Source organism: Primulina eburnea, chromosome 7 (genome assembly GCF_022965805.1).
Source record: "Primulina eburnea isolate SZY01 chromosome 7, ASM2296580v1, whole genome shotgun sequence".
Taxonomy (NCBI): Eukaryota; Viridiplantae; Streptophyta; class Magnoliopsida; order Lamiales; family Gesneriaceae; genus Primulina; species Primulina eburnea.
The window spans coordinates 36,988,386-37,005,203 of record NC_133107.1 but is presented as its reverse complement, the minus strand read 5'-3'; positions in this window follow the sequence as shown (position 1 = coordinate 37,005,203).

The following is a 16,818-nucleotide window of genomic DNA, read 5'->3' as shown; positions in this document are numbered from 1 at the left end:
GTTGACAGTTGTAGCAGGTCACTTCCTTCTCAATCTTTTTGTCCTTCTTGTTGAAGTTGGAACTCCGCATGAATCTTTTGAACTTTCTAGTGAGGAGTGCCATTTCTTCATCGTCGCTATCTTCAAGTTGACTGGTCAAGGCGATCCCTTTCGCCTTTACTTTGTCGTCATCTTTCTTTGTCTCCTTCCGGGTAGATACTTCAAGTTCATGGGTCTTTAATATCCCATGAAGTTGATCAAGGTCGTAGGATGCCATATCTCCCTTGTTGGATTCAATGATAGCCGTGCGCTTTGCATCCCATTCCGTCGGTAGTGCTCGAAGGGCTCTCCTCCACACTTGTTTAGTTGGGTAGTTCTCACCAAGTTGGGAAAGCTCATTGATGATTTGGGTGAGCCGCCGGAACATGGTGTCGATATCCTCCTTGGGTTCCATCTCAAAGGTCTCGTACTTGAGTTGGAGAAGATCTATCTTCGTTTCTTTGACTTGATTGGTTCCCTCGTGGCAAATCTCCAATTTGTCCCAAATCTCTTTGGCGGAGGTGCAAGCCGAGATTCGGTTGTATTCATTCATATCTAGGGAACAATGAAGAATATTCATAGCTTTAGCATTTAGAGAGATAAGTTTCATATCGTCCTTGGTGAGGTCATCCATTCCCTTAGGAATTTCCTTATCATCCACCGTTTTCATGGGGATATAGGGACCTTTCACCGTTATTTTCCAAAGGTCGTAATCGACGGATTGGATGTATAGAGATATTCTATTCTTCCAATATCCGTAATTAGTACCATTGAAAAGAGGGGGACGATTTGTGGATTGTCCTTGGGCATACTCGCTTGCTAGATTGGCCATTTTTAAAAGATTTTGAAAAACTTGGCTCTGATACCACTTGAAGAACCTAAGGGGGGGGGGGGGGTGAATAGTTTCTTTAAGGCCCTTTAGCGTTTTTAAAACGAGTTTGCAAAAATTGCAAGCGGAAGACTTGAGGGACAATCACAAATAAGTACGATAAATGAATGCGTAAAGTAAGTGCGTAAAATAAATGCGTAATTTAAATGCAATAAAGTAAATGCGTAAAGTAAAGAGGGATAGAGAAGTTTATGGAAGTTCGACGAAGAATCGTCTACGTCTCCCCTTCTCGATGAGGATCGAGGTATCACTATAACGACTTGGCTTTAGGAGCTCCAAGCTAGCTTTTACAACCACGCCTCGATGCGTCTACTTGGCCTTGAGGGCTCCAAGGATAGCCACGAACTTTACAACCCACTCGAGAGTATTACTTTTACTCTTTTTCTACAACTCTTTTGATATTACAACTCTTTTAATCAACGCACACAAGAGATAGTAGAAAGCTTTGTAAGAGACAAGAGAGAATGGAGTGGGATGTTTGAGAATGCATCCTCAAAGGCCTATTTATACTAGTCTTGGATGCCAAGGTTCGGATCTTCTGTTTATGCTTCGGAACTTCCGATCAATTTGCGTAATTTCTGGAATGACTTCGGATCTTCCGTTCTTGACTTCGTAGGGTCCGAACATATGCTTCGGAGGGACCGATCAAACTTCGTTTCTTCCGAACAATTCTTTCAAACAGTGTATGAACAACTTCGGAAGGTCCGAACTCCAGTTCGTATCGTCCGAACATTCCCGCGTTCCGGAGATTTGAAATCTTCAACACTTCGTAGCTTCCGATCATGTCCATCGTAGCGTCCGAAATCTACTCAATCAACAGTCAGATCAAATTATCTCCGGATTGAAGCGATTTGATTGCTTGTGTTCGGAACGTCCGATCCATTCTTCGGAACGTCCGAACTTGCTCCTCGCAGCTTCCGAACAGCTTCTATTTTGCTTCTGATTGGCACAATTTCGGAACGTCCGAACCAAAATTCGGAGCTTCCGAACGTAACCTTGATCTTAATTTCCTGCATGCCTCAATATAAAACATTAGTGCATTTTTAAGACAAGTTTTGGTATCATCAAAACAAAAACTTTGGGATATGTTACAGCATTAAAAACATTAATCTCATCCTCGAGATTTGTATGCGTTTAAGGCGTAACAACAATTTTTTTTTTTCGAGAATTTTGAATTATAAATTAACAAAGGATGATAGAAATAACACAGATCTGGAAATAGAACAAAGGATAACACAAATCTGGGAACAGAACGAAATTTTTGTTTTGGTTTTTGATAGATAGGACAATAGAAACACAAGGATAACACAGAACTGATAACAGAATGAATTTTTGTTTTTGTTTTTGATAGATAGGACAATAGAAACAAAAGGATAACACAGATATGATAACAGAACGGATATTTATATTTTTATTTGATTATTAGAAAGATCTGAAAATGAAGAACAAGATACTTAATTGATTTCAATGAGCCAAAGCTCTGATACCAAATGACACGAATCCTCGTACGAATGAAAGGCAAGCACGAATATAGAAATCGCACCCTCAATTCAATAACAAACAAGGAACGATTATTTTGTCCCGATCTTTTGAAACAAGTAACGATTTTGTGATATTCACCTCTAAGCGATTATAACTTAGCAACAAATATCAATGATAAAACAATTGAATTTCAGACGAACCTTCAAAGAACTTGTTTTGACAATCCGTGCGAAGAACAATCGACAAACGCCACAAAGATGAAAATCTTTGATAAGTTTGATTTTGATAAACACAAAGCACGAGCATTGCAAATTGAGAAAAATCTCCAATAATTTGTTATAATCTGAATTGGTTCGTTCTTCATTCATATACATTGAATATATAATAATCAATACATGAAAAGTAGTGCCAAAAAGTCATAAAGAAGGTTGTGAAAAAATTCTACACGGAACTGGACCGCGGGTGCGGTCAGGCTTCGGAAAAAAAAAATTTTTTTCTAAAAAAAAATTATTTTTTTAACATGACCGCTGGTGCGGCCCTATTTTGAGCGCGGGTGCGCTAGACCTTCGGCAATTGCACTTGAATAACATTCCAAAGACCTCCAATATCATTCCCATGATTCCCAACCTCCTCTAATTTATACATCAAACTTGTAGGACTTACTTGATAGCTCATCATGAGTCCTTGAAGTGCATCTTTAAACTTCTTGCTTCTTCCCCTTATTATAGGTCCTTCAGGCATTCTTTGTTGAACTCCACCACTTGCTTGAATATGCTTGATTCATCATCTTTTATCACAATCAAGCTTGAAAGTCCGAAGCAACAACGCATCTTAAATCTTCCCCCAAACATTTGCACACGGTGCCTAACCAGAATCATATCAGGAGGGATTCTATTTTTGTTGTTGTGGATAGATTCTCTAAGATGGCACATTTTATAGCTTGTCATAAAACCGATGATGCTTCAAACATTGCGGATTTGTTCTTTAGAGAAGTCGTTAGGTTGCATGGCATGACTAGGACTATTGCTTCTGATCGCGATGTTAAATTTTTGAGTTACTTTTGAAAGACTTTATGGGCTAAACTTGGCACAAAATTGTTGTTTTCTACTACTTGTCATGCTCAAACGGATGGACAAACTGAATTTGTCAATAGAACTTCGGGAACACTTTTGCGTGCTATTCTGAAAAAGAACTTGGATTGACATTTCTACAGACTTTATTTTGGGGTTGTCTAGGACTAAGAAGGGGAGGGATTCTATTTTTGTTGTTGTGGATAGATTCTCTAAGATGGCACATTTTATAGCTTGTCATAAAACCGATGATGCTTCAAACATTGCGGATTTGTTCTTTAGAGAAGTCGTTAGGTTGCATGGCATGACTAGGACTATTGCTAGTGATTGCGATGTTAAATTCTTGAGTTACTTTTGAAAAACTTTATGGGCTAAACTTGGCACAAAATTGTTGTTTTCTACTACTTGTCATGCTCAAACGGATGCAAAAACTGAAGTTGTCAATAGAACTTTGGAAACACTTTTGCGTGCTATTCTTAAAGAGAACTTGGATTGACATTTCTACTGACTTTATTTTGGGTTGTCTAGGACTAAGAAGGGAGGGATTCTATTTTTGTTGTTGTGGATAGATTCTCTAAGATGACACATTTTATAGCTTGTCATAAAACCGATGATGCTTCAAGCATTGCGGATTTGTTCTTTAGAGAAGTCGTTAGGTTGCATGGCATGCCTAGGACTACTGTTTCTGGTCGCGATGTTAAATTCTTGAGTTACTTTTGGCAGACTTTATGGGCTAAACTTGTCACAAAATTTTTGTTTTCTACTACTTGTCATCCTCAAACGGATGGACAAACTGAAGTTGTCAATAGAACTTTGTCAACACTTTTGCGTGCTTTTCTTAAAAATAACTTGAATTGACATTTCTACGGACTTTATTTTGGGGTTGTCTAGGACTAAGAAGGGGAGGGATTCTATTTTTGTTGTTGTGGATAGATTCTCTAAGATGACACATTTTATAGCTTTTCATAAAACCGATGATGCTTCAAACATTGCGGATTTGTTCTTTAGAGAAGTCGTTATGTTGCATGGCATGCCTAGGAGTATTGATTCTGGTCGCGATGTTAAATTCTTGAGTTACTTTTGGAAGACTTTATGGGCTAAACTTGGCACAAAATTGTTGTTTTCTACTACTTGTCATCCTCAAACGGATGAACAAACTGAAGGTTGTCAATAGAACTTTGGGAACACTTTTGCGTGTTATTATTAAAAAGAACTTGGATTGACATTTCTATGGACTTTATTTTGTGGTTGTGATGCGATTCTTCAAACACGAAAAGCAAACGCGCCCAAAATCCGAGTCACGCCCTCGATTCGATGGAATAAAGAAACGGTTATGTTTTCCCGATCTTTGAAACAAGTAATGGATAGGTTTTATAATCGCCTCTAGATCACGCGGTCTAGCAACAATTAATCAACGAGAGAAACAATCGCGTTTCAAGAGTACCTCCAAAGAACCCGCCCTTGGCAACCCTCGTGAAAATCGATCGACAAACGCCACAAAACATAAATCTTTTGATAAGTTTGATTTGATACAACGCAAAGGAATTCTCAAAGGAATTTTCATAAACTCAATAATGAACAAAAGTTGTTTACAATGAATGAAAATTAGTCTATATATTGATACCAAATCACAAAGATATGAAATCTAGTTACCTAACTAATTAAAACTCTAAATTAGGAAAAAATATTCTCGCCAAAACATATAGGACACGGACCCCGTGTATGCCTCCGGATGAGGGTCCGTGTACACTCGGCCAAAATATTCTTCGGGAAACAAAGGACACGGACCCCGTCTAGAGGTCCGGAGCAGGGTCCGTGCAGACTCGGGAATTCGCCTTCTCGACTGTACTGGGCACGGATCCCGTGTGCAGGTCCGTGCTCGGGTCCGTGCAGCCTCGGGTCTTTTGAACAATGCTTGAATAATGTCCTTTGGCTTTTCCCACGCACTCCCATGCATCACGAGTGTAAAGCCGAGCCCGGTGTACGGTACGGTTTAAGCTTTACTTGTTATTTGGGTTTTATGATTAGATGTTTAGAGTTGTGTTTTGGGCCATAGTATTATTGGTTATTGTTTTATTGAGGTATTAGTTGGTGTTGATTGTTCGTTTCAGCGTTTCGGATCTATTTTTGTGGCCTTATTACTGTTCATTGCCGTAGCAAGAGTGCACCCGCGCTCTTAGGGGAGTGCCCCCGCGGTGTACTATTCATCATTTTGGTTTTGGAAGGCCGTGGCATGACCGCACCCGCGGCAGTGCAAGGACCGCACCCGCGGTGTGCACCGCACCCGCGGTATTAGTAGCACCGCACCCGCGGTGTTCGTGCATGGAATTTTGTTGGATTGCCGTGAGCTTAGCGCACCCGCGGTGCTTGTGTGACCGCACCCGCGGTGTAAGTATGGGCGAGATATTTAGTTGCTTTTTGGGAGTTTTTGGCCATTCCATACCTTATCTCTTATCTTCTTTTCGAGATTTCCTCTCTAGGGCAAGGGTTTTCTCCATTTTCAATTGCTTCCTACCTTTGATTCTTGGCTTTGTTTGGATTTTCGACTAGAGATCGACGTTCTACGTGGTATAGGAAGCTTAGGTAAGTTTTTGGTGCCGATTCTATTAAGGTTTTGAGTTAAGGGTTGACTTGGGCTTGTTGTTTGAGTTGATTAATGGATTATTTGACTTGTACTTGTGGATATAGAGTTGATATTGGTGTTGTTTATGGATTATTGTTGTAGGTGGCGTACCAAGAGTTAGTTTGGAGGTGTTCTATTGGTTTGTAAGTGGAATTTCATCCTTGTTGCTCACATGATGATATATGTATTGTGTTTTAAAGGTTTCAAAATGTTATTCCCTTCCATTGATCCATTGTTATATATTGATTTCATTGATTATCTATTGGAGGCATTGTATGTCTCACTATTGTTAAAAAGAGAATACAAGAGATATTATGAGATTGTGAAACGACGGCTTTAAATGATATTCAGAGTTCAAATGTTTTATTGGATTGATTGAATCATAGTCAGAGCATTGCATGCAATTAGTTGATCAACGCCTATAGGCTTATATCCCTCACAGTTATCGATTTATATCGATGGGATATTTGCACCCACAGTCATAGATACTATTGATATCAATCCAACCAGAGAAAAGAGAAATACCATCGTATTGTTATCCTATTGATATGCTATTGCTACAGTTATTGCTACAGTATTCATGTTTCAGAGTTGATGGTATTTATGATTTCAAAGTCATGATTTACAGAGTATACTATGTATCATTGCTATGTTAGAGTTCCACTTGCTGAGATTTATTCTCATTTCAGTTTATTCATGTGATGCAGATCAGAGTGGTGACCCTGGACGTTGACTGTGGATAGGGGTCATATGCATGCACCGTTGGAAGGAAGATTATTTTGTATATCATTTGAATGATCATGTATTTGTTTTGTAAACATTTTTATGAAATGTATTTTGAAACTCCTTCCATATTTTAAAGAAAATTTTAAATTCCGCTGTATTTTTAATTTTAACGGGTCAGGGTGTCACATTTAGTGGTATCAGAGCGGTGTTCTTCGGACCAATGCATATGACTTCGTCTACTTTCAACTGTTCGGGTATGTTTTCTTGCATCTATCCATTGTTATATATATTGATTGGTGTCTTGTGAGCAATTGTAGAGTATGCCTCCTAAGCGTAAGGCGGCAGAGGGTGAGGATAGTTCTTCCTCGAGAGTTGTCGACGAGTTCGGCAAGTTGCTTAAGGAGCAGGCTAAGGTGCATAGCGAGCAGATTCAGCAGCTCATTCGTATGCAAGGAACTGGACAGGGTAGAGGCCAAGTGAGAGGTCAGGTTGCTCAGGCTGTTGGCACTGATGCCGTCTTTTCTGCTTTCAAGAGGATGGATCCACCGGAATTCGCAGGTAGCACCGATCCTCTAGTTGCTGTCGAGTGGGTCAAGGCGCTTGAAGCTATCTTCGATCATCTCCAGTATGAGGACAAAGATAGGATTAGTTGTGCCATTTTCATGTTGGTTAAGGCTGCCCGCATTTGGTGGAATGCTACGAAGGTTGGTGTGACTGTTGCGACGCTGAAGTGGTCAGTGTTTACGGACTTGTTCTACGACAAGTATTTCCCCGATGCACTTCGAGCGAGGAAGGTTACGGAGTTCTTGGAGCTTCGACAGGGGAGCTTGGATGTTGGTCAGTATATCCTGAAGTTTGAGGAGGGTTGCTTGTTTGCTCCGTATATTGCTTCGAACGACAAGCACAAAGGCGCTCATTTCATTCGAGGCCTTAGAGCGGAGATTCGCCGTGATATCAACATGTCCAAGGCTGTGACTTTCAAGGAGATCGTGTCCAAAGCGTTGTTGGCCGAGCAGGATGAAAAGGATATCGCCAGGGAGAGGCAGGAGAGGCATCAAGCTGTTGCTCAGAGAGGCCAGGGTTCTAATCAGAGGGGCAGGGATCGTTTCAAGGGCAAGGGCAAGATGGAGCCGAGTCCTAGACCATCGCCAGTTCCAGTTGTTCCATTTGATCCCGAGAAGCCTTTGTGTCAGAAGTGTGGCAAGCATCACCGTGGAGAGTGCAGATTTGGCACTCAGTTTTGCTATCGTTGTGGCACGGCAGGCCACGTTGCCAGAAATTGTCCTAAGGGAGCTAGCCAAGGGAGAGTGCAGGGTCGTATCTTTTCGATGACCAAGGAAGGTATTAATCATGATTCTTCATTGATCTCTAGTACTATTTTGATTTCAGGCAGAGTAGCTACTACTTTGATTGATACTGGTGCTACTCATTCTTTTATGTCTGATTTGTTTTTGAGATCTTTGGGTATAGTTCCTTCTATTCTTCCCATTCAGCTTAGTGTTGTTTTGCCTTCGGGAGATGTCTTGTGCCCGACATCGATTGTCTTTGCGTGTCCTGTTCGTATTGAGGAGCGAGTTGTCTTCGCTGATTTGATTGTTATCCCTATGGTTGCCTTCGATGTTATTCTTGGCATGGATTGGCTTTCGACTTACCGTGCAGTTATCGATTGTGTTGCTAAGAAGGTGACTTTTGCAGATGATGGCCAGGGAGGAGTTCTCGCCAGCTCAGGTACTTCGCTGGTCCTTCCTTTTATTTCTTGTCTTGAGGCTGAGAGATTGCTGTGTAGAGGTTGCGATGGGTTTCTTGCTTCTATTGTGGATGTTGATAGACTGGTTAAGTTGAATATTGATGATATCGATGTTGTGAGGGAGTTTGCTGATGTGTTTGAGGATGATGTTCCGGGTTTGCCACCGGACAGAGATGTTGAATTCGTGATCGATTTAGCTCCAGGTACGGTTCCTATCTCTAAGGCTCCGTACCGAATGGCCCCTACTGAGATGAAGGAGTTGAAGGCACAATTGCAGGATCTTCTAGATAAGGGTTTCATTCGTCCGAGTTCTTTGCCTTGGGGAGCTCCGGTTCTTTTTGTTAAGAAGAAAGATGGTTCCTTGCGGCTGTGCATCGACTACAGGGAGCTCAACAAAGTGACTGTCAAGAACAAGTATCTGTTGCCACGGATAGATGATTTGTTTGATCAGCTCCATGGTGCCACTGTGTTTTCGAAGATTGATCTTCGGTCTGGCTACTATCAGTTGAAGATTAGGGAGTCTGATGTCCCTAAGACGGCTTTCAGGACCAGGTATGGTCATTTTGAGTTTCTTGTGATGTCGTTTGGTTTGACCAATGCCCCTTCGGTCTTTATGGATCTGATGAACCGTGTTGTGACACCCTGACCCGATACAATTAAAATACAGCGGAATTTAAAATTTTCTTTCAAACATGGAAGGAGTTTCAAAATACATTTTTATAAAAGTGTTTACAAAATAACAACATGATCATTCCAATGACATAACAAAATACAAAATATCATTAGTGTGATCATGTTACAAAATGGTACAAAATAATCATCCTTCCAATCTTTGTATGCATATGACCCCCATCCACAGTCAACGTCCCGGTCCGTCGCTCTTATCTGCATCACATGAAATAACTGGAATGAGAATAAATCTCAGCAAGTGGAACTCTTACATAGCAATGATACATAGTATACACTGTAAAACATGGCTTTTAAATCATAAATACCATCGACTCTGAAACATGAATAACGTAGCAATAACTGTAGCAATAGCAATGGCAATAGATAGCAATACGATGGTATTCTCTTTTCTATGGTTGGATTGATATCAATAGTATCTGTAACTGTGGTTGCCAATATCCCATCGATATAAATCGATAACTGTGAGGGGATAAAAGCCTATGGTCGATGATCATCTAATTGCATGCAATGCCATGGCTATGATAAATCAATCCAATAAAACATTTGAATTCTCAATAGCATTTAAGGCCGTCGTTTCGCAATCTCATAATATTTCTTGTATTCCCTTTATAACAATGGTGAGACATACAATGCCTCCAATAGATAATCAATGAAATGAATACATAACAATGGATCAATGGAAGGGAATAACACTTTGAAACCTTTAAAACACAATACATATAATATCATGTGAGCAAAAAGGATGAAATTCCACTTACTACCAATAGAACACCTCAAATAAGCTCTTGGTACACCACCTACAACAATAATCCATAAATAACACCAATATCAACTCTAGATCCACAAGTACAAGCCAAATAATCCATTAAACAACTCAAACATCAAATCCAAAATAACCCTTAACTCAAAACCTCGTTAGAATCGCACCAAAAACTTACCTAAGCTTCCTTATACCACGGAGAACGATGATCTCAAGTCGGAAATCCAAATAACTCCAAGAATCGAAGGTAGGAAGCTAAAGAAATGGATGAAAACCCTTGCCAATGGAGAGAAAATCGGTAAAGAAGAGAAGGAATAGGATAAGGTATGGCCAACAACTCCCAAAAAGTGACTTAAAAACTCGCCCATACTTACACCGCGGGTGCGCCAACACAAGCACCGCGGGTGCGCCATGCTCTCGGCATACCAAAATAATTCTCATGCACGATCACCGCGGGTGCGGTGCTACAATTACCGCGGGTGCGGTGCACACCGCGGGTGCGGTCCTTGCACTGCCGCGGGTGCGGTCATGCCACGGCCCTCAAAATGCAAAATGATGAATAGTACACCGCGGGGGCACTCATCTAAGAGCGCGGGTGCACTCTACTCACGGCAATGAACAGTACAAACTCAACTAAAATCGATCCGAAACGCTGAAACGAACAATCAGCACCAACTAATACCTCAAATAAATAATAACCAATAATACTATAGCCCAAAACACAACTATAAACGACTAATCATAAACCCAATTAACACAATAAAGCTTAAACCGTACCGTACACCGGGCTCGGCTATTACAATCTCCCCTCCTTAGAGGAATTTCGTCCTCGAAATTGACGTCACGGCACGAACAACTCAGGATACCTCTCTCTCATCTCAGTCTCTGGTTCCCACGTAGCCTCCTCAATCAAATGGTTCCTCCAAAGGACTTTAACGATGCCGATCTCTTTGTTCCTCAGAACTCTAACTGTGCGATCCAGAATCTGAATCGAAATCTCATGGTAAGTCAGACTCGGCGTCAAGTCCAATGGCTCATGGCGAAGAACATGGGAAGGATCTGCAACATACTTCCTGAGCATCGATACGTGAAACACATTATGGACTCTGTCAAGATCGGGCGGTAGGGCTAATCTGTAGGCTCGGTCACCAACTCTGTCCAATATCTCGAATGGACCAATGAATCTAGGGCTCAACTTGCCCTTCTTGCCAAATCTCATCACACCCTTGAGAGGTGCTATCTTCAGAAAAACATGATCGCCAACCTCGAACTTCAAAGGTCTGCGACGAACATCTGCATAACTCTTCTGCCTCGACTGAGCAGTCTTCATCCTCTCTCTGATAACTGCAACAACATCGGCAGTCTGCTGGACCAACTCGGGACCCAACATCTTCCTCTCTCCAACCTCATCCCAAAACAAAGGGGATCTGCACTTCCTGCCATAAAGTGCCTCATACGGTGCCATGCCAATCGTCGCCTGGTAGCTATTGTTGTACGTGAACTCCACAAGTGGCAGCTTAGAATCCCAACTACCAGAATAGTCAATAGTACAAGCTCTGAGCATATCCTCCAGAATCTGAATGACTCTCTCTGACTGACCGTCGCTCTGAGGATGATAAGCTGTACTGAAAGCTAATCGAGAACCCAAAGCTCTGTGAAGACTCTTCCAAAACTCGGAGGTAAATCTAGGGTCACGATCAGACACAATCGACACGGGCACACCATGAAGTCTAACAATCTCGGCAATGTAGTCCTCGGCATACTGAGACATCGAATACGTCGTCTTGACTGGGAGAAAATGAGCCGACTTGGTCAATCTATCAACAATGACCCAAATGGAATTGAAACCCTTCTGCGTCCTGGGTAAACCAGTCACGAAATCCATGGTGATGTGCTCCCACTTCCACTGAGGAATCGGCAAAGATAGCAATGTCCCAGCAGGTCTCTGATGCTCAATCTTAACCTGCTGACAAGTAAGGCACTGAGAAATGAACAAAGCAATATCTTTCTTCATACCTGGCCACCAGTAAAGTCGACGAAGATCCTGATACATCTTCGTACTGCCTGGATGAATCGAATAAGGTGCGGTATGAGCCTCTGTCAAGACGTCTCTACGAATATCGTCGCCAGAAGGAACACAAATACGGCCTCTGAAAGTTACCAAACCATCACCATTCAGACTAAACTCTGAATTCCCTCTAGCCTCAGCTCTAGCTCTCAACTCTGTCAACTGAACATCAGTCGACTGCTCTCTACGGATCCTGTCCGTCAAAGTAGATCGAATGACCAACGCTGAAAAGCGAGCAATGGTACCTGGAATCACTAGATCAATCTCCTCTCTCTGCAAATCCATCAACAATGGTCTCTGAATCAAAGAACTCAAAGAAGCACTCGATTTGCGGCTCAAAGCATCAGCCACCACATTCGCCTTCCCTGGGTGATAGCTGATGGCCACATCATAATCCTTGACCAGCTCTAACCACCTCCTCTGCCTCATGTTGAGCTCTTTCTGCGAGAACAAATACTTCAAACTCTTGTGGTCTGTAAAGATCTCACACTTTTCGCCATACAGATAATGTCTCCAAATCTTCAGGGCGAAAACCACAGCTGCGAGCTCCAAATCATGCGTCGGATAATTCTTCTCATAATCCTTCAACTGGCGAGACGCATAGGCAATGACCTTACCTCGCTGCATCAACACTGCACCAAGGCCTCTCTTCGACGCATCGGTATAGACAACAAAGTCCTCTGAACCACTGGGCAAAGAAAGAACAGGAGCTGTCGTCAATCTGTCCTTCAACTCCTGAAATGCACTCTGGCAATCAATAGACCACTCGAACTTCACAGTCTTCCTCGTCAGATTGGACAATGGCAGGGCAATCTTAGAGAAACCTGAAATGAAACGACGATAGTAACCTGCCAAACCAAGGAAACTGCGAACCTCTGAAACAGTGGTAGGAATAGGCCAACTCTGAATCGCCTCTATCTTCAATGGATCAACAGCAATGCCATCTCTCGAAACAACATGGCCTAGAAAAGAAATCTGATCCAGCCAAAACTCACACTTCTTCAGCTTGGCAAACAACCTCTTCTCTCGCAACAACTGAAGAACAACTCTGAGATTCTCGGCATGAAGCTCTCTGGTCTTGGAATAGATCAAGATATCGTCAATGAAGACAATGACGAAGCTATCCAGATAAGGCTTGAACACACGGTTCATCAGGTCCATGAAGACTGAAGGGGCATTGGTCAACCCAAAAGACATGACAAGAAACTCATAGTGACCATACCTGGTCCGGAAAGCTGTCTTAGGGATATCAGACTCCCTAACCTTCAACTGATAGTAGCCAGACCGAAGATCAATCTTCGAGAACACAGTGGCACCATGGAGCTGATCAAACAAATCATCTATCCGAGGCAACGGATACTTGTTCTTGACAGTCACTTTGTTGAGCTCCCTGTAGTCGATACACAGCCGCAAGGAACCATCCTTCTTCTTGACAAACAGAACCGGAGCTCCCCAAGGCGAAGAACTCGGACGAATAAAGCCTTTGTCTAAAAGATCCTGCAACTGAGTCTTCAACTCCTTCATCTCGGTAGGGGCCATCCTGTACGGAGCCTTAGAGATAGGAACCGTACTTGGAGCTAAATCAATCACAAACTCAACATCCCTATCCGGCGGCAAACCCGGAACATCATCCTCAAACACATCAGCAAACTCCCTCACCACATCAATATCATCTACATTCAACTTAATCAATCTATCAACATCCACAATAGAAGCAAGAAATCCATCGCAACCTCTACACAACAATCTCTCAGCCTCAAGACAAGAAATAAAAGGAAGGACCAGCGAAGTACCTGCACTGGCGAGCGCTCCTCCCTGGCCATCATCTGCAAAAGTCACCTTCTTAGCAACACAAGCGATAACTGCACGGTAAGTCGAAAGCCAATCCATGCCAAGAATAACGTCGAAAGCAACCATAGGGATAACAATCAAATCAGCGAAGACAACTCGCTCCTCAATACGAACAGGGCACGCAAAGACAATCGATGTCGGGCACAACACGTCCCCCGAAGGCAAAACAACATTAAGATGAAGGGGAAGAATAGAAGGAACTATACCCAAAGATCTCAAAAATAATTCAGACATAAAAGAATGAGTAGCACCAGAATCAATCAAAGTAGTAGCTACTCTGCCTGAAATCAAAATAGTACTAAGGATCAATGAAGATTCACGATTAATACCTTCCTTCGTCATGGAAAAGATACGACCCTGCACCTTCCCTTGGCTATCTCCCCTCGGGCAATTCCTGGCAACGTGGCCTGCCGCGCCACAACGAAAACAAGTATGAGTGCCCAATCTGCACTCTCCTCGATGATGCTTACCACACTTTGGACACAGTGGCTTCTCGGGATCAAATGGAACTGGCGGTGGTCTAGAACTCGGCTCCATCTTGCCCTTGCCCTTGAAACGATCCCTGCCCCTCTGATTAGAACCCTGGCCTCTCTGAGCAATGGCCTGGTGTCTCTCTTGCCTCTCCCGGGCAATGTCCTTCTCATCCTGCTCGGCCAACAAAGCTTTGGATACAATCTCCTTGAAAGTAACAGCTTTGGACATGTTGATATCACGACGAATCTCCGCTCTAAGGCCTCGAATGAAATGAGCGCCCTTGTCCTTGTCGTTCGAAGCAATATACGGAGCAAATAGGCAACCTTCCTCAAACTTCAGAATATACTGGCCAACATCCAAGCTCCCCTGTCTAAGTTCCAAGAACTCCGTAACCTTCCTCGCTCGAAGTGCGTCGGGGAAATACTTGTCGTAGAACAAGTCAGTGAACTCTGACCACTTCAGTGTCGCAACATCAACTCCAACTTTCGTAGCATTCCACCAAATGCGGGCAGCCTTAACCAACATGAACACTGCACAGCTAATCCTGTCTTTATCCTCGTACTGGAGATGATCGAAGATAGCTTCAAGCGCCTTGACCCACTCGACAGCAACTAGAGGATCGGTGCTACCTGCGAATTCCGGTGGATCCATTCTCTTGAAAGCAGAAAAGACGGCATCAGTGCCAACGGCCTGAGCAACTTGACCTCTCACTTGGCCTCGACCCTGACCTGCTCCTTGCAATCGGAGCAACTGCTGAATCTGATCGCTATGCACCTTAGCCTGCTCCTTAAGCAACTTGCCGAACTCGTCGACAACTCTCGAGGAAGAACTATCCTCACCCTCTGCCGCCTTACGCTTAGGAGGCATACTCTACAATTGCTCACAAGACACCAATCAATAAATATAACAATGGATAGATGCAAGAAAACATACCCGGACAGTTGAAAGTAGACGAAGTCATATGCATTGGTCCGAAGAACACCGCTCTGATACCACTAAATGTGACACCCTGACCCGATACAATTAAAATACAGCGGAATTTAAAATTTTCTTTCAAACATGGAAGGAGTTTCAAAATACATTTTTATAAAAGTGTTTACAAAATAACAACATGATCATTCCAATGACATAACAAAATACAAAATATCATTAGTGTGATCATGTTACAAAATGGTACAAAATAATCATCCTTCCAATCTTTGTATGCATATGACCCCCATCCACAGTCAACGTCCCGGTCCGTCGCTCTTATCTGCATCACATGAAATAACTGGAATGAGAATAAATCTCAGCAAGTGGAACTCTTACATAGCAATGATACATAGTATACACTGTAAAACATGGCTTTTAAATCATAAATACCATCGACTCTGAAACATGAATAACGTAGCAATAACTGTAGCAATAGCAATGGCAATAGATAGCAATACGATGGTATTCTCTTTTCTATGGTTGGATTGATATCAATAGTATCTGTAACTGTGGTTGCCAATATCCCATCGATATAAATCGATAACTGTGAGGGGATAAAAGCCTATGGTCGATGATCATCTAATTGCATGCAATGCCATGGCTATGATAAATCAATCCAATAAAACATTTGAATTCTCAATAGCATTTAAGGCCGTCGTTTCGCAATCTCATAATATTTCTTGTATTCCCTTTATAACAATGGTGAGACATACAATGCCTCCAATAGATAATCAATGAAATGAATACATAGCAATGGATCAATGGAAGGGAATAACACTTTGAAACCTTTAAAACACAATACATATAATATCATGTGAGCAAAAAGGATGAAATTCCACTTACTACCAATAGAACACCTCAAATAAGCTCTTGGTACACCACCTACAACAATAATCCATAAATAACACCAATATCAACTCTAGATCCACAAGTACAAGCCAAATAATCCATTAAACAACTCAAACATCAAATCCAAAATAACCCTTAACTCAAAACCTCGTTAGAATCGCACCAAAAACTTACCTAAGCTTCCTTATACCACGGAGAACGATGATCTCAAGTCGGAAATCCAAATAACTCCAAGAATCGAAGGTAGGAAGCTAAAGAAATGGATGAAAACCCTTGCCAATGGAGAGAAAATCGGTAAAGAAGAGAAGGAATAGGATAAGGTATGGCCAACAACTCCCAAAAAGTGACTTAAAAACTCGCCCATACTTACACCGCGGGTGCGCCAACACAAGCACCGCGGGTGCGCCATGCTCTCGGCATACCAAAATAATTCTCATGCACGATCACCGCGGGTGCGGTGCTACAATTACCGCGGGTGCGGTGCACACCGCGGGTGCGGTGCACACCGCGGGTGCGGTCCTTGCACTGCCGCGGGTGCGGTCATGCCACGGCCCTCAAAATGCAAAATGATGAATAGTACACCGCGGGGGCACTCATCT